Here is a 20,970-nt window from a genome sequence, read left to right on the forward strand (position 1 = left end):
GTGAAAAAAAGCCAATCCCAATGGTTCAATACAGTACGATTCCATTTATATTAGCATACATGCAATGATAAAATTATGGATGTGGAGAACAGATCAGCAACTGCTGGGTTTAAAGACTGGGATGGAGTGAGGAGTGGTTATAAATGGGCAACACACTAAGTCCTTGTGGTGATGGAACAGTTTTGTATGTTAACTGTGATGTTGGATATATATACATGGACCTAAGCATGTGATAAGCAAGCACAGAATTAAATGTGTGCATGCATACATACACACATGCACACACACACACATGCACACACCATACCGTCAGTACAAATAAATCTGGGGAATCTGAACAGGCCTGGTGGATTGCATGAATGCCGATATCCTAGGTATGAAATTGTACTAAGTTTCCCAAGAAGTAATCATTAATGGAAACTGTGTCTTTATTAATTTTACAAGTACATGTAAGTCTATAACTATCTCAAAATGAATGTTGAATTAAAAATTATTTATGATTGAAGTCATGATGGGATCCGAAATACTTAAGTAGTTATGGATAGACATCTATTTCTACCTAGGAATAAACTCAGGTAGTTACATGTACATAAAAGTTGGAACAAAACATCCATCTCAGTACTATCTTTCTTGCTTTGCTTGCATTTTAATGAACAATAAAGAACAGAAAAGATAAATTTAATGGCATTTACATATTTCATTCTATTATATTATTAAATAACCAACTCATATTTATTATGCTTAATTTAAATGCAAAGTAATCTCCTTTCCTGAAATTGTTTGGCTGATAAATTCCTTTCACATTGTACTTTCATATGAGACATCTTCATCTTTGAAGTGTGATATTTTCTCTGTCCTTCGTATCTGAAGTGAAAAATGATTGAATGAAAACTGATCCCAGACAGTGACTGGGTACTACAGCACACACAATTGTTTAGAACTTAGACCAACCAAAGATTTTTCTGGATTTTATTACTGACATTATTTAACACTACCAGATGAAGGTCAAACAAACAAAAAAATCAACTACCGGATCAAGGTGATAATACAAAGCAGGTCAGCTTTTCCTTGATTTTATCATTGTTGTTGTTCAGTTCTGTACATATAATAAACAGCCCCTCCCCTCCCCATGTCCCCTCTCCTCCCAGGCCTACACCCCTAAGAACTGCTCCCACTCACTTCTCTGACTTTGGCATGCAAATAGCCCTAGATCAAAACAGAAATTATATCTTTCCTAGAGTCTGTCTAATCGTAGTGTGGAATACAGAAAAGGAGTAGAAAATCTAGCAGATTCCTGGCACGGGTGAGTAAAGGAGGTGACAAGAACAAGAGAAGGGTTTAAGGAATTAAATGAAAAGGTTTTTTAAGTTAGCTGAGAATGTAGTAAGGTCATGGGGCACTTTAGCTGTACTAATCAGAAGACTACAGGCCATATATTTTGGAGTGCTACTTAGTACTTGGAGTCATGCACACCAGGGAGATTAAATGACATGACCAAATTCATAGAGTTAATTAATTGCAAACCCAAAACTTGGACTTAGGTCCATTGTTGACTTATTGGCTCACACCATATTTTTGTGCTTAGAACTTGCACCTCATCAATGAATACCATTCTGTGGTTTCATATGCTTTAAACATGACACAACAGAATCAGAAAGATGACTTCTCTTTATTCATTATTTTATTGTTGTTTTGGTTATATTTTCAAACAAATGCTATCAATAACTAGAAAAAGAAAAGCTCACCTATCCCCTTTTTCCTCATCCACTAGTATTTATTTGTTGTACAGAAAAAGAAAAGCTCACCTATCCCCTTTTTCCTCATCCACTAGTATTTATTTGTTGTACAGGACCCTATGGAAGGCCCATTTCACTCCTTTGTGTTGAGCACATTTCCTTCTGAGCCTGCTTACACTGGGACATTTTGCTATTTGACCCCCTGTATATCATTGATCAGAGTCTCTCCTTTTAAATAGGTTTCAAGGTTTTAAGATCCAGAAAGGTATAAATTAGATGAGTACTGCCTCTGTGGGCCAATAAAACATAAGCCATTTTACCCCTGTGCATTTGCTGACCTTTTGATCCTGCATTTGCAAAGAAGTACCATTCAGTCAGGGTCTGGTCTTCCTAGTTGCCACAGAAATGGGCCCAATGAACCTTTTAATATTTCATTAGAACTTTTTGCTGTTGTTTATTGAATATATCATATGTATACATCTCTCAAGGGATGAGAATAATTTTGAGTTATTTTTATTAAGGTGCATATAAAAATGTTTTTCTAATGTTAGTTTTCTTCAAAGTATTTTTTATTTCTTTCCTGGGATTGATGATAAAATAAATTCTACCTGCAAGACAGAAGGGGTTTGTATGCTTGAATAGTGACACTATTTCTGTGATAAAATAGAAGTTCAGAAAAGAACTTACCTTCATTTATTCATATAAAATATTAAAGCCCTTATTTTTAAGCATTAAAATTGAAACAGGATCACAGGATTCCAGGTAAGGTCATTTGAGGTTGATTTGTTTTAGAGAAAAATGTGATAAAGAAATGCATCCTAAGAGAGCCTGCCTCCATTATCAATTTTTTAATCATTAAAAAACCAATGTTTTTAGGGCCTTGGCATTTCTATAAGAATGTGGGCATAGCTGATGAATAGAATAAAAGCTAGAAGTTGATGGATTCCAATGGATAAAATTATTCCAATGGATAGATATTTCCAATGGATAAAAATTTTTATAGAAAATAGGTATTACCAATATGTTAAAAGGATTATTAACTATAAATTGTAAACATCATTGGAATAATTTAAACATTTATAAGGTCATTTGGTGTAATTTTCTATCATGATTGAATGATAACACCCCCAGTCCATACTCTAATAACCTTAAGACATTTTTGGAGAAAAGGGGTATGTTTCTGCAAGACCATTCCAAGGTTTTTACTGTGTGTGGTTTTGTGTTTTTTTTTTAACCTTAGATATATTATTTCTTCCTTAAAAATGATACACATTAAACAATGCATAATTATACTATTAATCTTCAGGCGAACAATGCAAATTAGCATAGATAAAGAGTTCCATGTCCCAAAATAAATTATTAATGTAGTTAAATTCAGGATGGCTTATTTGATTCATGGATGGATGCAGGAGAAAGTGTTGCAAAAGCTTTTGTTCTTTTTTTCCTTCCTTTAAAATTGACTTTTCTGCTATTCTTCAAACATTTAATAGAATCAGTGTTAAATAATGCAAATATAAGAACAATATTTGTAAAGGTTTCCTGATATTTCTCATTGATTATGCCATGCCTTTTTTGAAGGAGTTGAAATCAAATGCTTATTTTTGATACAACTCAATTAGGTGAGCATAAATAACATAAACATTTGTTTCTATGCTGGTATTCTCCCATTTACTCTTTCATTAATTCATTCAGCACCTACATCTTGGGAGGCCACTCTGTGTCAGGAATTGTCCCAAACACTGATGATACACAAAACATTAGGCTGTCAAGGTTTCTTTTACATACAGCTTATGATATAAAAGTGAAAGCAAGCCAAATGAGTAAGTACTTTGCAGTGTAATATGTGATAATGAAATGTATGGGTACTGTAGTAGAACTTAGACAAAATGACTGTTAAGGAAACTGGGAGGCTGACCAAAGAGGCATCTAGGTTGGCATCTAGGATTTGAGGTGGTCAACGAGTAAAAAGAGTGTTTCAGGTAGGAAAACCAAAAATAAAAAAAAAAAAAAACGTTGGTGGGAAGAAACACAAAGAAAGATAACTATAGATTAAATCTGGATTTTTATGGAAGGAATGGTGAAGACAAAGAGCAGAAGATAGACCATGATTGTTTTAATATGAACTTTAATATAGGGGAGGAAAGACTAATAGAATATGCAGGAGCTTAAGAGAGTATGTCCTTTGATTCAGGTAGCAGATCACACATAGGGTCACTTGTGTTTCTGATACATGTACTACACATGGTATTTGAGTATTATTTTGGGATTGAGAAAATACCCATCTGTCCATCATGCCAGGTGGCCAGGTGGAAAGGACTTCCTTCAGGAGCTTGGTTCTCAATTGACCTTGAAACTAAAAGTTGTATTTAGAGATGCAAAGTGAGGAAGATGAAAACAATACCGTAAAACTCTTTTTAAAAAAGCTATTCATGCTAATATCCAGATCAATAAGTTTTACTTTAATATTTTTTGCTATTTTTTCTTCTGCAAATAAAAGGACAATTAGAAAAGGGATCTATTGGGGCGCCTGGGTGGCTCAGTCGTTAAGCATCTGCTTTGGGCTCAGGTCCCGATCCCACCGTCCTGGGATCTAGCCCCGCATCGGGCTCCTGCACCGCGGGAAGCCTGCTTCTCCCTCTGCCACTCCCCCTGCTTGTGTTCCCTCTCTCACTGTGTCTCTCTCTGTCAAATAAATAAATAAAATCTTAAAAAAATTTAAAAAAATTTTAAAAAGAAAGAAAAGGGATCTATTTTATCTTCTAGATTCTACAAATTTTATCCATGGGTCCTCTGCTAGTCCTGTTTTCATAGATAAATGCATAAATACATATATGAAATATGCATGATAAATACTTATATATGTGATTATATATCCTATAATGTAATATATAATTTATAATACCTGTAAAATTAAGTGTATATATATATGTATATATATGTAGATAATCCACTTGAATTAGCTGATAGGAAATAAAAATTATCAAAGGTATTTCATTGTTTTACATAATAAAATATTACAATTTTAAGCCTTTGTTGGCCTAGACGCTATAAAATACAATTTTTGAAATTTACTAACAGTGATTATCCAGTGTTAGTGACAGACTAGTGTATACGTTCAGAAGGCTGTCTTTATGGAATTTTTAGAGTTCCTTCATTTTATAACTTAGAGTTATCCATCAGGGTTATTGTCGGTCTCTTTTGGTTTTACCTAAGGCTGCTTCTAATGTCTGTTTTCAAGACTACTGAAATTAGACAATTAACAACATTAGTATAGTTGATGGTCTTGTCTGTAAGAGTGGTAATAGGCTTCAGATGATTAATAGCATGAGTTGAGTTTTATAATAGAACATCTGCAGAACAACCATTAAGTGTATTTGTCATAGTAATTTTATTTGTGACTCTTATAACGGAATTCTCAGTAACTAGCTAATATTTCGTACTGACCAAATACGTATTTGAAAACCTGGTTTTCATATGGTTATGTGCCAAGAATGAGGGCATTTGGGTTATGAATAATTTAAGCAAAACCTAATTGACCATTGTAATAGTAACATTACAATTTCTATTCATCTATTTTGTGCCTTGAATTGAATATTTAACAGAAACCAATAAACTTAACTAGTCAATTAATACTAATCAGTAAGAAAATTGTATAAACACATTAATTCATCATAAATATTAACTGAACCAGTATTTTAAATGTTTTCTGATAATTTTAACAAAGGGAATACACTTTTAAGGTGGATTATGTTTTTGTTTCAAGCTAGGGATATAGATAATAGCCACATTAACTATAAAGATATGTACAGCTCATATGATACTTTCAAGCTCAATGGGATACAATAATGCATGGTACCATACAACACAGAGTAGAGAAGCGTTTATTTCTGTATCCCAAGTAATCTCTGATGAGTCCATTTCATGTGTCCATCTGCAAATAAAAGATCTGCCTTGACTTCAATCACTTTGTTTTTCCGTTTTGTTGCATAGTAGGAGCTTATTTTATTTTGTTTTATTTTTTATTTTTTATTTTTTTTATTTATTAAAGATTTTTATTTATTGAGAGAGAGAGAGAGAGGAGAGAGCATGAGAGCGAAGAGGGTCAGAGAGAGAAGCAGACTCCCTTGCTGAGCAGGGAGCCCAATGTGGGACTCGATCCTGCGACTCCAGGATCATGACCTGAGCCGAAGGCAGTTGCTTAACCAACTGAGCCACCCAGGCGCCCGGTTTTATTTTATTTTTTTAAAGAACTTATTTATTTATTTGACAGAGAGAGACATAGCCAGAGAGGGAACACAAGCAGGGGGAGTATGAGAGAGAGAAGCAGGCTTTCCTCTGAGCAGGGAGCCCGATGCGGGACTTGATCCCAGGAGCCTGGGATCAGGACCTGAACCGAAGGCAGATGCTTAATGACTGAGCCACCCAGGCGCCCAGTAGAAGCTTATTTTAAACCAGCAGAAGAATGGATTCAGTAGTACAGAAAATCTCATGTATGAATACAGATTCTTATCCTTGACTCTGATCTTGCCTTGGGTTCATATTTGTGGTTTCCCCAGAGGGAATATATACCATTTTTCAACTTCTTAATGTTCATGGTGAAATCACAAAATACATTATCTGGAAGGAGATGCTTGAGTTGGGTCAGGCTCTGCATTGATGGGTTCATAATCATGAAGCTTCATCGAGTTTGTGGGGTGGTGAGAAGTTCAGTGTGGTGGGGTGATTCTGTGAATGGCACATTAAAAGGAAGATGGTGGCGTAGTAAAACTCTCAGATAGGCTGAGTTTAGATTATGAACATGGCTGTTTGCTACATTAATGGGATTTGATATTAACTGGGAGGTAATAAGAATGATTATAAGGTAGGGTACTAGTCATTCTGGTGGCTTTATGAGAAATGATTTGACTGAGAAAGGATTAGTGACCAAGAAAAAAAAATTAGGGGGCTGTTGACCACAACAAGACTATAAACAGAAGATGATAAAGCCCCAAAAAGGCAATAAATAAGGACCAAGAGATCCCCAAGCTCTTACTGAGGTAGATTAGACAGGATTTGATGATGGACAGCAGAAAATAGCGGTGAGGAATAGAGAATCTAAGATGCTCTTAGTTTTTCCAGCACAGGCAAGAGTGGAATAATCATTCTATTAGTGTAGCCAAAATTAGAAACTGAAGAAAAAGCCTAAGTGAGAGAAAAGTAAGTTTGGTTTTGGATTTCAGTTTGAGGTCCCTGTATAGAAAATTTAAGTAAGTAAGAACAGTTAATCCTATATGGCAATGAAATTTGGGATACACATCGGGATCATGAGATAAAACCGCTACCATGGGAATGGATAATGCCATCCAGGGAGAACTAAGAGTGAAAACAGAAAAGGGGAAATCTCCTCTTAAAAGGGAGGGCAGAGGTGGAGGAACAGACAGGAAAACCATGGTAGAATCAAAATAAAGGAGGAAAAAACCTACTTTGAAGACAAGAAAGAGTAGAAAAGAGATTTTAGAAATAGGGTGAATCAGTATTGCTGGACTGTTAAACCCCTGAAGATAGTTAAATAAAATATAATTTTAGCCTTTGGCTATAGTAATTAGCAGGCAGTTAGTAACATTAATAAGAAGATTTTTAGTAAAGCACTGATGATAGTCATTCAGTATTTATCTGACTTATGGCTTTTAACTACTTTTGTGTCAAAAAATAAATTTCTTTTTCAAATAGCCACTTTCTTTTCAAAGCAGACACATGGCTCAATAAACTGAAACTGGACTTAGTTTGCTGGGCATTTGTTTTTAATTTTTTACATTTTTTTTAGTTTTTATTTAAATTCAGTTTAGTTAACGTAGAGTGTAATATTAGTTTTGGGTGTACAATTTAGTGATTCAACAGTTACATACACCTGGTACTCATCACAACAATTGCCCTTAAAGACAGAGAACAAACTGGTGGTTGCCAGAGGAGAGGTGGGTAGCCTGGGAGTTTTTTGATTACTGATTCAATTTCATTGTTCATAATTTGTTCAAGTTTTCCACTTATTCATGATTCATTTTTGAAAGGTTATATGTTTCTAGGAATTTATCCATTTCTTCTAGGTTGTCCAATTTGTTGGCATATAATTTTTCATATTTCCTTTTATTCCTTTGTATTTCTGTGATATCGATTATTTCTCCTTTTTCATATCTGATTTTATTTGAGTTCTCTCTCTCCCCCCCCCGCCCCCATTCTCTCTCCTTTTTCCCCCTTGATGAGTTTGGCTAAAGGTTTATCATTTTTTTTAATCTTCAAAGTAGAGCTCCTGGTTTCATTGATTTTTTTTTTTTTTTTTAGTTCTTTGTTTATTTCTGCTCTATATTATTTCCTTTCTTCTTCTGGTTTGGGATTTTGTTTGTTCTTCTTTTTCTAACTCCCTTAGGTGTAAGTTTAAGTTGTTTAATTGAGATTTTTCTTGCTTCTGGCAGTTGGCCTGTATTGCTATAAATGTCCCTCTTAAAACTTCTTTTGCTGCATCCCAAAGATTTTAAATGATTATGTTTTCATTTTCATCTGTCTCCATGTACTTTTTGATTTCCTCTTTGATTTCTTGGTTGACCCATTCATTGTTTAGTAATATGTTTTTAACTTCCATGTATTTGTGCTCTTTCCGGATTTTTCCTGTGGTTGATTTCTAGTTTCGTAGTGTTGTGGTTGTAGAAAATGCATGGTATGACTTTGGTCTTTTTGAATTTGTTGGGTCTTATTTGTGGCCTAATATGTGATCTATACTAGAGAAGGTTCCATGCTCACTTGAGGAATGTGTATTCTGTTGTTTTAGGATGGAATGTCTTAAATATATTTGTTAGATTCTTCTGGAATTTGTCATTTAAAGCCACTGTTTCCTTGTTGATTTTCTGTTTGGAGGATCTATCCATTGATGTAAAAGGGGTTTAAAGTCTCATACTATTATCCTATTATTATCAATTACATCCTTTATGTTTGATGTTAGCTGCTTTATGTATTTGGATGCTCCCATGTTGGGTACATAAACATTTACAATTGTTATATCTTCTTGTTGGATTGTTTCCTTTATGATTATAGTGTCCTTTTTTATCTCTTGTTTCAGTCTGTTTTAAAGTCTATGCTGTTCATTGTAAGTATTGCTACCCTGGCTTTCTTTTCACTTCCATTTGCATGGTAAAGTGTTTTTCCATCCTTTCACTTTCGATCCGCATGTGACTTTAGGTCTGAAATGAGCCTCTTATAGGCAGCATATAGATAAGTCTTTCTTTTTAATACATTTTGTCACCCTACGTCTTTTGACTGAAATGTTTAGTCCACTTACATTCAAAGCAGTTATTGATAGGTGTGTACTTATTGCCATTTTGTTACTTGTTTTACTGTTGTTTTCATAGTTCTTCTATGTTCCTTTCTTTTGCTCTTTTCTGTCACAATTTCTTGGCTGTCCTTAGTGACATACTTGTATTCCTTTCAGTCTATTTTTTGCATAAGTATTACTGTTTTTTTATTTGTGGTTGCCGTTAGGTTTGTATATAACATCTTCTGCATATAGCAGGCTATATTAAGTTGATGCTCACTTAAGTTTGAATCCATTCCTTACTCCTCTCCCCTCCCCACCCCTCAAAGTTCTAGGTATATGGTGTCATAGTCTACATCCTTTTATTTTGTGAATCCCTTGACTGATTTTTATAGATATGCTTATTTTTACTGCTTTTGTGTTTCCTACTTTTCTTATTCCTACTTATGGTCCTTTTTTTTTCCACTCAAAGAGTCCCCTTGAACATTTCTCGTAGGGCTGGTTTAGTGGTCACGAATTCCTTTAACTTTTGTTTGTCTGGGAAACTCTTTACCTCTCCTTCTATTCTAATGGTAGCCTTGCTGGATAGAGCATTCAGGTTCTTTCTTTCAACACCTTGAAAATATCATGCCACTCCATTCTGGCCTGCAAAGTGGCTGCTGAAAAATCAGCTCATAGCCTTATGGGGTTTCCCTTTGTATGTAACTGTTTTCTTTCTTTTGCTGCTTTTTAAAAATTTTCTCCTTATCACACTTTGACCATTTTATTTATTGTGTATCTTGGTGTAGAACTCCTTTCAGTTGATTTTGTGGGGCTTGTCTATGCCTTCTGGATCCAGATTTCTGTTTCCTTCCCCAGATTAGAGAAGTTTTCAGCTATTATTTTTTCAAATAAATTTTCTGCCTTCGTGTCCATCACCACTCCTCCTGAGATCCTATAATGTGACTTTTATTTTTTTAAGAGCTAGAGTGTATGACCAGGGTGGGAGGAGCAGAAAGAAAGGGAGAGAGAGAATCTAAAGCAGGTTCCACACCCAGCACAGCCCAGTGCAGGGCTTGATCTCACAACCCTGAGATTAGATTATGACATGAACTGAAATCAGGAGTCTGATGCTTAACCAACTGAGCCACCCAGGTGCCCCCATAATGTGATTTTTATTATGCTTGATGGTGTCACTGAGTTTCCTAAATCTGTTTTCATTTATTATTATTATTATTTTTATCTCTCCTGTACAGCTTAATTGTTTTCCATTACTCTGTCTTCCAGCTCACTGATCTGTTCTTCTACTTCCTGTAGTTGACCATTTATTCAATTTTGTGTATTTTTAATTTCATTTATTGAATTCTTCATCTCTGATTGGTTCTTCTTTATCTTTTCCATGTCATAGTTAAGGGTTTCAATGTGGTCCTCCACTCTTTCCTCAAGTCCAGTGAGTATCTTTATGACCATTACTTTAATTTCTCTATCAGGCATATAACTTATTTCTGTTTTGCTTAAGTCTCTTGCTGTGATTTTGTCCTATTTTGCATCTGGGACACATCCCTCTGTCTCCTCATTTTTTTCTAACTCTCTGTATCTGTTTCTATGTGTTAGGGAAGTCAGCTATGTCTTCTGCTATTAAAAATAGTGGTCTTATGAAGAAGAGGCCCTGTAGTGCCCTGCAGTGCAATGCCTTTTGTTCATCAGAACCTGTTACTTGAGGATTATTTCCTATGTGTGTTGCATGCACCCTGCTGTTGTAGCTAAGCTGTTTTGCTTTCAGTCCCGTCATTTGAAATTGATTGCTTTCCCTGTTGTGGGCAGAATTTCGTCCCTGGATAGTTGCTGGGCAGTCTGGGACTGACTTGGGCTTATGTTGAGTCAGACCAGGTATTTGTCAGAGATGTTGTATCACCAAACTGTAGGTGAACAGAGGTAGAGTGTACAGTTACTAGCAAGTTCCACATCTGTGGGAGGGGTCCTGTAGCTGCTGGAGACTAGGCAGGACAGTTTCTGGGGGCGAGGGGGCGAACCACTGAAGCACATGGTGGGGGCAACCTGTGGTGTTAGCAGGATTTTAACTGACCTTCTGTATAGGAGGGACCTGGAGCTGAGGCCTTGCTGGAGGCAGTGTGTCCACAGGAGAACACAAGGGTGGAGCAGACTACTAGCAAGTTAGGTAGCCAACATTGTTCCTGTGTTGGTTCCTGTTGGCATGCCCATGTGTCTAGGCTTCAGGCTGGTGGAAGGAAATGATGCCTGCCAGCTCCTTTGGTCTTAGAGAAATCTTCGAATGATCCCTGCATCTTTAGCACATGCTCTGAGATTAGTAAACAAATCTCCATCCCATATACCCCAGGGGTTTTTCAAACTGCTGCTTCTGCGCTTTTCATCTACAGGGCTGTTTGTTGTGCTGTGTCATTAAGGGCAGGCTGAGTTTCCTCTCACCCTCCCTGGTGTGATACTCACTTTCTCTCCCCTCTCTGTGCCCATAGGGTCTTTCCCTCCCACACACAGTCCGGCAGGTTTGCTTAGCTCCTCACCTTGTCTCTACCCTTCCTACCCTTTTTGATGTCTCCTCTTCTCTACATTTAGCTACAGAAAGTTTGTTCTTCCAGTCTTCAGGTCATGCTCTGGGTTATTTACACTGATGTGGCTGTTATTTAGGTGTATCCATGGGAGGAGGGGAGCTTAGGGTCCTACTACTCCATCATCTTCCCTGGTAGTCTGTAACACAACATGTTTTGATGAACTTCAACCTCTATTAAAATCTTGGGCCAATGTTAAGGAAAAAAAATGACAAAGACAGCCTATACCATCATATAATAAATATTTAAAAATAAAATTTTAAGAAAAATATGCAAATAGCATCATTAGAACCTTTATTCTGGTCCACCAGGGAGGCTGGCAAACATCTTTTCAGTATCAATTTGGGAGACCTATTTCCCTGTCTGGTCATTAGATTTCAGCTGCCAAATTATAGACATCAATAAATGTTCCATGGGGCGGGCGTGGGAGGACTTCAGTTTCAGATATTTGAAGAGTTAGTGTTGTTTTGTTTTTTTAGTGCCACTAAAATAAGTGACATCAGATGTCAGTTTATGTTTATACATGAAAAATAGTATCTATGACATAATGATGACCAGCCTTAAATTATACCATAAAGAAAGTAGCATAGGGTTTAGGATTATATGCACAGGAGTTAATCTCTCTGAATCAGTTAATCTTTTTGGTTCATTTGGTTAGTCTCTTTGGTAGGGTAAATAATTGTTTCAATATTGCTTGTATTTGTAGTATTTAAAGACTTTATGATTTTCACTAGCTTTATATATGAGTTTAACATATATAAAGTGTTATATCTCAATATTCAATTCAATTGTTAGGCACTCTTCCCAAATTAATCTTGTTTCCTAAAAGTGGTGGTCATCATTTTTGCCTTCTCTCTTACTATGAAAAGGTGGTATCCCCCTTCCCTCCTGTTCACATGGTTATCTTTTCTGGTTTTAAGTCTCTTGATTCAGAGATCTATGAACCAAAAAGACAATCTATCCCACCTCCACATAATGTATCATAATAGAACAGAGAGAAGAATATTCCAATCAACATTTGTCTCTTTAGTGTCCTTTAATTTAGATGAGTAGCAAACCGTTTTTATTTTCTACCATGATACTGAATTTTAATGAGTTCAAGCCAGTTGTTTTTCAGAATGCCCTCTATATCAGCATGCTTGATTGTTTCCTCACACTAAGATTCAAGTTAAACACTTTTGGGAAGGATAAAATATGGGTGATGATTAACTACAGTTATATTATCGGATGATAGATGAAAAGTCTTAGGTTGCTGACCACTCTGTAGATTTGCTGCTTTTTGTGTCAGGTGCTGATGCTGGGACAATGATCTCTGATGCTAGAATGCGATCATTTGTAATATTTAGTAGGCAGATTTATGATTCTCCCTCCAGCTCCCTCCCCCACCCAGGTAATGAGGATGGGACATGTGTCATGTAGCTCTGGGTCACTTGTAGTAAGGGATGGTTTTCTTATTTTATTGTGTATGTATAGTCTCCTTTGCCATCAGCTGACCTGAAGCCAGGCACACCAAGAGATACTCAATAATTGTATTTTGAACATACCAAATTACCTTACAATTAAAATAAATGTACATCAAGATCTAAAGGTATATAAGAATTAAGCATCCTTAGCATAGTTGTTTCTGAGTCCTATTGATCAAACACTGTTGCCCATTCTGTTGAGTCTTGTCATATTTTTTCATATTTTCTTTTTCTAATGAAATTTTTATTGTTTTTGTTTTACATTTATGGGAAGGCAATTATAAAAGACTGTCATAAAAAAAGAAAATAGAAAAAAAAAGACTGTCTTAGACTTCAGGAATACTCCTTTCATGGACCTTGTTGTCAGTATTTTATATTTTAATGAACTCCTGGAATACAATAAAAATTGGCCATTCCCTTATTCATTCATTCATCAAAGAAATATGCATTGAGTGTCTGCTCTTGCCAGGCATTGTTCCCATTAATACTTTGTGAAAATATGCAGGTGGTAAATTGATCTCACATGGTGAATTTGAAAAATAAGAGTTTACTGTATTAAGGGTTAGCCATGGTACACTTCCTACGTTTTGAGCAATATTCCCAAGTTAGCATAATCAGTCAGTTTTCTTAAGGTTAGTATTTGTTAAAAGGGTATATCCCAGATTGTTATGGGCTTCTTCCCACTTAGACACCATTCTTTGCATTCCGATATGAGAAATCTATTTAATACCCCAGGGTTTCCCAGGACTATTATAAATAAACATCAACCTTGCCTGTGCCTATATCTCTTGCTGCTATAAACTCACTAATTTCTCTGTCATTCTCCAGGATTCAAGTATCCATATGTAAACATGGGTTATTATATATACATATACTTTCTAGCCCTGTCTGTTAGAGAGCCTAGCAGTGATGACAGCGCCATGGCAATAAACACAATCTGCATTCCAATTTTGCTTTCTAAGAAAAAGAACTAGCACTTCTTGCATGAATGGCTGATTCCAAGGTTGGGATAGGAAATACACAAGAGGATCCATCCACCTGGAAATTTTGTCTCATGCTTCTAGTGAAATGGAGAGCAATTGAAGGAATTTGAACAGATCAACAAAATCTGATTTATGCTTGAAAAAAAATCGCTCTGGCTGCACTGTTGGAAATAGACTCCACTAGTTAAGAGCAGGAGCAAGGACACCAGGTAGGAGACTCATGTATTAATCTAGATGACAGAAGATGGTAGAAATCGTGAGAAGTGGCCAGGTTCTGGTACATATCTATCTCTATCTCTATCTCTATCTCTATCTATCTAACTATCTATCTATCTCGAAGATGAAGTCTATAACATCCTGATTAATTAGAGGTAGAGATAGAATGTACATATAAGGGTGGTGTGTGTATATGTGTGTGAAACAAATAGGGAGGGAGAGAAAGTTAAATCCAACCCTCCATTTCCAGGGAGTTTTGGTCTGAGCTACTGAGTTTACGTTTTCAAAAGGTGAGATGGAGAGACAGTAGGAGAGAAGAAAATCTGTGGTTAGAGGGGAAAAGTCGGGAAATCAGTGGTGTACATGTTTATTTAGAGCTATCTGTAGGCTTCTAAGTAGAATTAGGCATTGGCAGTGAGTCTATAGCTAAGGGTAGAAATCTGAGCTAAGGATACCAATCTGGGGATAATCAACACATTGCTCATATTTCACCAGGAGACTGGGTCAGATCATCAAATGAGTGAGTGTATGTAGGAAAAAAGTCCCCAAACCTAATCTTGGGGTACTGTTACATTCACTGTATTTTGAATCTGCAGTTCTAAATACAATTTGATCTAAAGTACTATTTTTGCTAAGTTGAATTTTAATAATTATTATCACTGCCCTAAAAAAAGTGACTCAGCAGGGAGATTTTAGGCCCTATGAGGATGCCAGGGGGGTTAGATGTTTTGGGGCAAAGGCCTTTAATCACCATTCCCTGAACATTTTGCAGGCTACTAAAAATAGTCTGGTTATTGCAAAGTGTTAATTTGTTACCACAGTGTGTGTAGGGGTTAGAGCACACATTTTCTTGGTTAATAAAATAAAACCAATTGGTTAATAAAATAAAAAAAACCTTAAAGTTTCCGTTTTGGCCCATAAATCCATAAAACTTTTGCATTTTATTTCATTTGTCTCAATATGAAAAACTCCTCACATACTCCAGCAAAATTGACTCTTCATGAATATGTATTAGGTTTAGACTGCTTTAAGTTCATCTCTCACCTAGTTCTCAAACCCTAGAATTTGAGTAGTTCATCTCCAAATTAGGTGATATAAGTGGCCTTATGGCTTACTAGAGTAAAACACAGGCTTTGGAACCAGAAGGTTTTGAATCACACTCTCTACTAACTGCAGTTGATAGTAGTTGTTAGTAATACTGGTAAGGATATTATTAGAATTACTAGAGAAACTCTGTTTATGATGCTTAGAAGAAAAAGTAGTAGCTAGCTTTTGTTATCGTATGTAACTAACATCATCTCTGTTATCACTGAACTAATGTCATAAATTTAGGAAATTCATCATCTCCTTTTAAAAAATACCTGGCACATAGAAAGCATATAATGTGTAGTTCTTATTCTGATTACTATTGGCTTTTCATTTCAAAGTCAAGAGAAGAAGCTGCTTAGCTCTAAAACTCCTAGGTAAAACAAGTTTAAGAAACTCTTATACTATTATTTCTTGTGTGCTTTTATTTCCAGGGATTATAAACAATTTCTAAAAATTCCCCTTCTTTGATGAGATGTTTGGATAGCAAATATCAAACTTCTTGAAAATAATGAATGTTTTCTATTAGGGTATTCTTTATTCTTTTAATTAATTTTCTTATGCTTAGTAATTTACAGATAATTAGAACTGCAATAAAAATATTTCACATATGTATTAATAATTTAGTATTCCTTGTGTAGTTACAATTTCTTTAGTTCATTCCATTCTTCAAAATTTGACATATGTTTCTCTGAAAACAAAAGTTGAGACATAGTTATGAAATGGGACAGCTCATTTGAATTTCTGGCAGAGAAATTCACAAATTCATGTTTAAAATGCTGCTTTACAAAACTTACCATTCTACCTTTAGCTGAGATCATCTTTTCTCTAAGTGTTTTTGTTTTTGTTTTTAATTTTTTCCTGTCTGTGGTGTGTGTCTCAAATTTGGAGTATAAAACTAGTACCCAGGGACTATTTCAAATTCATAAAATTTATATAGAAAACAATTTAACATTTTAGGCATATTTTGCTGCACTGACAGATATCCATAAATTAAGACATGCTTCCTTTTTCTGCTTAGCAATGTAACCATCTGCTTAAAAAGTGTTGATTAAATATGATATTGCAGGTCCTTCATTGAATGAGATGCCCAAGTTTCATTTTGGGCTCCAATGAACAATTCTGAATGCCATTCAGTCACAGTTCAGGTCTGCTCTTTTTTCCCCTCACACCCATTTGTAAAACTTTCATGTTTTTGAGATGCTCTTTGGAGAGAAAAAATCTAAATGGGGTGAAGTTGACTGCTTGCTAGCCCTTACAATGCAGCAGCTGAATAGACAGCTTTCTACATTCCTCTAACACATGGTCTGTCTGCTTTATAAACCACCGGATTGATTAACGGATCCCATGAAGTCCTAGTAGAATACGAAACTGCAACTCCTGTGTGTAAATCAGGGCTTGACAAGCCATAAATATGAGACATATGGTGTCTGCTTTATGGCACAGGCTTTGGAGTTCAGCAGAACAAGGATCATATCTTGGCCTCATTGCTTCCAGTTTGACCTTGGGAATATTTATGTTCTGGGTCTCGTTTTCTCCAATTGAAGAATAAAGATAATAAAAGCTACCTCCCAAATTGTTTGACAGATTAAATAAGCTCATATGTGTGTACAGTGTCTGATACTCATTAACACCAATCAAAAATAACTATTTTATAAAATGTGTTGTCACTCCTGAGGCTGGCTTTGTGTTGCCACAGTGATAAAGGCATTTAGCTTAGCACCTCAACCCCATACAATGCCTGAGAAAAATCAAAACCAAACTTTTTTTTTTTTTTTTTTTTTTAAGGAAACCCATCTTTATTAGTGGAGTAAGCTAGTGGTTTGCAAGTTATCTGCCTTAAAACCCACAGTGTCTCTGACTTCACACCTTCTGGCAGCTGAGCTGTTACGGTACCTTGTCCCAAGCCTCAGTGTGTATCTAGGAATTTTTCTCAGATTTAGTTGTCACCTATTTGGGACATGGGTTCCAGTCCTCTTGAATAGAGCCCTGACAGATGGCCAGGTTTAAATATCCCTCTTTTTTTAGCAGACCCATTTTTTAACCTTTGGCCCAGCTGCTGGCTAAATTCTAGATTTCCCTTGGCTCTATCCTAATACCCAATAAGCTTAATCTTGCTGTAAAATTAGGATATTCCTACCATCCTGGCATCCTGGGCACGCTGGACCATACCCCAAAGTACTGGAACTTAGACCTCTGCTCGCTTCTATGGTCAGATTAGTTCTGTAGCTGATCTCTTTGCTTCTCGTTCTTAGCTGCTGTCCTTTGACAATGGAAGATGTGATTTATAGCCTGAAAGTACTTGTGACGAGCACTGTTTGCTCTCTATCCCACCACAAGGACAGCTTCTTCCTCATTATCATGATCCTGTTTTTGTTTGGATCGCAGTGTGCCCAAATTTGAGTGTGAACTGCTAATCATAGTTCCTCTGACGAGTAATTGTTTTAGGTGCAGGCATGTAACCCAGTTTTTACCACTAAGATGTAAGAGGAAGACAACTGAGAGACTTTTGGAGAGATTCTTCTTCCTGATTTAAAAAAGAAAAAAGAAATCTATATAAGGAGACAACCCTTTGTCCTTCTACCATCCTTTCAGTTTTGAATATTATCCTGGAAGAGGTTCAAAAGCCTGAATCTGAGGCACTGATCTTTCAAACATTAGGTGACAAACCCGGGGATGGAATTCAAGGCAGAGATGGAACAGACAAAAGAGGTTAGAGCCTAGATTCTCGAAGGCATCGCTGATATATTGAAGAGCCAGACACTGCCCAACTCTGTGGTTTCTGCTAGTATCATTTCACCAAACTCTTAATTGATTTTCAGTTATATTTAGCCAGAATATCCTAACTGATTCAAGTGATATGCATAGTAATAACAGAGTTCATTTAAAAAATTATATTAGCATTTAAGTGATCCAAACATTCTTTGCCAAAGAATCCACTAAATCAGAAATTTCCTACTTTCTCAATGACAACTAAGCAAAAAAGAAGTCAGCGTGAGATTTTATTTTATTATTTCATTTCACTTTTACTCACTTCCGTTCTTTCCATAGCGAAGAACATTGATTAATTCAACAATCACTTTGCATGTCCTCAATGTAACAAATAAATGCCCTTTAGGAGCAGATAATTGACAGGGCAAGATGAAAATTGCTCATAAGTAAATGTAATACAGAGCAATATATGATGAATAAGTGATGAAAAGTAAGATGTGGGTTTATTGAAAGTAGAAAGATTACTTCCATTAAACCCTTTCTAAACCATGTATCCTAAAGAAGGGAAATGGGCATCTTAAAGTAATGGAAACAATGAAAGTTTTGAAATGGGGGAAAAATCTGAGTTTGGTCTTTCCTTACCAGAGGAATGACTCTACACAAGTTAATTAAACTCTGTTTTGAAGTTTACATATTTGTAAAATGCAGATAATCACACCTTATTCAAGGAGTTGTTGGTAGTTTGAATTATGCATGTGAAACCCCAGGGGCATGGCTGTTATTCCATATATTTTAATTATTGCATTCATCTTGGATGTATAGAACAAATGTTTTAGGATAAAAAGAGTCATTATCTTGTATTTGAATATTGCATTTTCACAAATTCATTCATTTTTTTTCTTAAAACAACCTTAAGAGGTAAGCAGTAGAGTTGGCATCATCTATAATATGAAAAAAGGGGATGTAGGTGCTGTGTTGCTTTGTGAGAAGTAAACTAAATGAAAGCCCCTAAGATGTGAATCTGTACAAACCTGGCCCATGACCGTGGGTATGTCATGCAATTTCTCATGCCCACACAAAAAATACACTTAACTCTTTATAAACTAGAGAGATTTAGCCATATAAACTCTAATTTTCTCTATAACTCTTTGGTTGCTGAAATGATGTAGTCTTCAAGAACATGGGATCTGGGACTTGAACTCACATACTCTGATTTTCAGTCCAATATTTTTGAGGGGGAGGAGTTCACACAAGTTATAGGTGAAATGATAATTAAATAGGATTTAGACCACCGCACAAAATGGTCCCACTTTCAGGGGCTCTAATACAAATTAATTATCTTTCTGCCATTTACAGCTTCAGATTAAAAGAATAATTTACTATCCTATATAAAAAAATCAACTAAATTGTTTAAATAAATTGATGAGGCTAAGAAAAAGGATTAGATATCCCATACGCAATGAGAACAGCCTATGACCAGAACTTGGTTTAAGATACCATTCTCTGATAAAATGAATCAAGACTTCTTGGATGATTAGTTGGATTTAGGGACTAAAAGGGAAAATATCAGATGAGGTTGGAGTACCTTGTAGTGACAGAAAATAAGGACATGTTTGAAAAACAAAAATGCAGGGGCATGTGAAAGGAGCATAAGAGTAAAACTGAAAGAGCTACCAGTGGGCAAAGCTGAAACAATTTGAGCAACACAATAAATAACATTTATTTGTAATAACATTTATAATGAACTGGATTACAACACAAAGAATAAAATAAACATCTATAAATCCATACTGATATAAATACATAAATGAATAAATAAATAGAGAAGAGAGAAATCTTCCATATAGAAGTACTCCAAATAATTTATGTTGGCAATCTTCCTACAGTGGATTAGGCAGTGGAGCTAAATCCCGCCTCCCAAACACACAAAGACTAACACTCCACTGGCATGGGATGTTTGCAATGACTTTGTTCCAAAGACTAGAATATGCAAAGGTCCAGGGAGTGTGAGGATATAGTAGGAGCTGCCAATACCTTCATAGTAGAGGAACCTGCCAAACACTGCCTGGGCTAGGTGACTAAGGTTTACATCAATAGTGATAAGTCATGTTGATATTATGTATCCCTGATACGATGTGATCAGAAAGGCACTTCATCTGTATGATGCCTCCCCAAACACAAAAGCCCACTGTAACTATAAGGACGACATAATACAGACCAGAATCAAAGAACATTCTACAAACTACATGAGTAGTATTCCTCAAAACTCTCAAGGTCATGAAACAGAAGGAAAGACTGAAACTTTTTTTTTAACTTAAATTCAATTAGCCAACATATAGTACATCATTAATTTCAGATGCAGAGTTCAAAAATTTATCAATTGCATATAATACCCAGTGCTCATTACATCACGTGCCCTCCTTAGTGCCCATCACCCAGTTACTCCACCCCCCACCCCCCTCCCCTCCAGCAGCCCTCAGTTTGTTTCCTATAGTTAAGAGTCTCTCATGGTTTTTCTCCCTCTCTGATGACTTCCCATTCAGTTTTCCCACCCTTCCCCTATGATACATTGCACTGTTTCTTATATTCCACATACGAGTGAAACCATATGATACTTGTCTTTCTCTGATTGACTTATTTCGCTCAGCATAATACCCTCCAGTTCCAACCAAGACTGTGAAACTTTTACAGACCAGAAGGGGCTAAACCATGACTAAATGCAGTGTGGCTCCCTCTAAAGGATCCTGGCATAGAGAAAGCACATTCATGGACAAACTTTAAATGAAATAACAAGCCTAGAATTTAGTTAATAATGCACCGGTGTTGGTTAGTTGTGACTGCTCCTTGGTAATGTAAGCTGCTAACAATAGGGTAAACTAGGTGAGGAGTAGATAGTAAATCTTTCTGTAAATCTACATCTGTTTTAAA

Source organism: Zalophus californianus, chromosome 3, assembly GCF_009762305.2.
Source record: "Zalophus californianus isolate mZalCal1 chromosome 3, mZalCal1.pri.v2, whole genome shotgun sequence".
Classification (NCBI taxonomy): Eukaryota; Metazoa; Chordata; class Mammalia; order Carnivora; family Otariidae; genus Zalophus; species Zalophus californianus.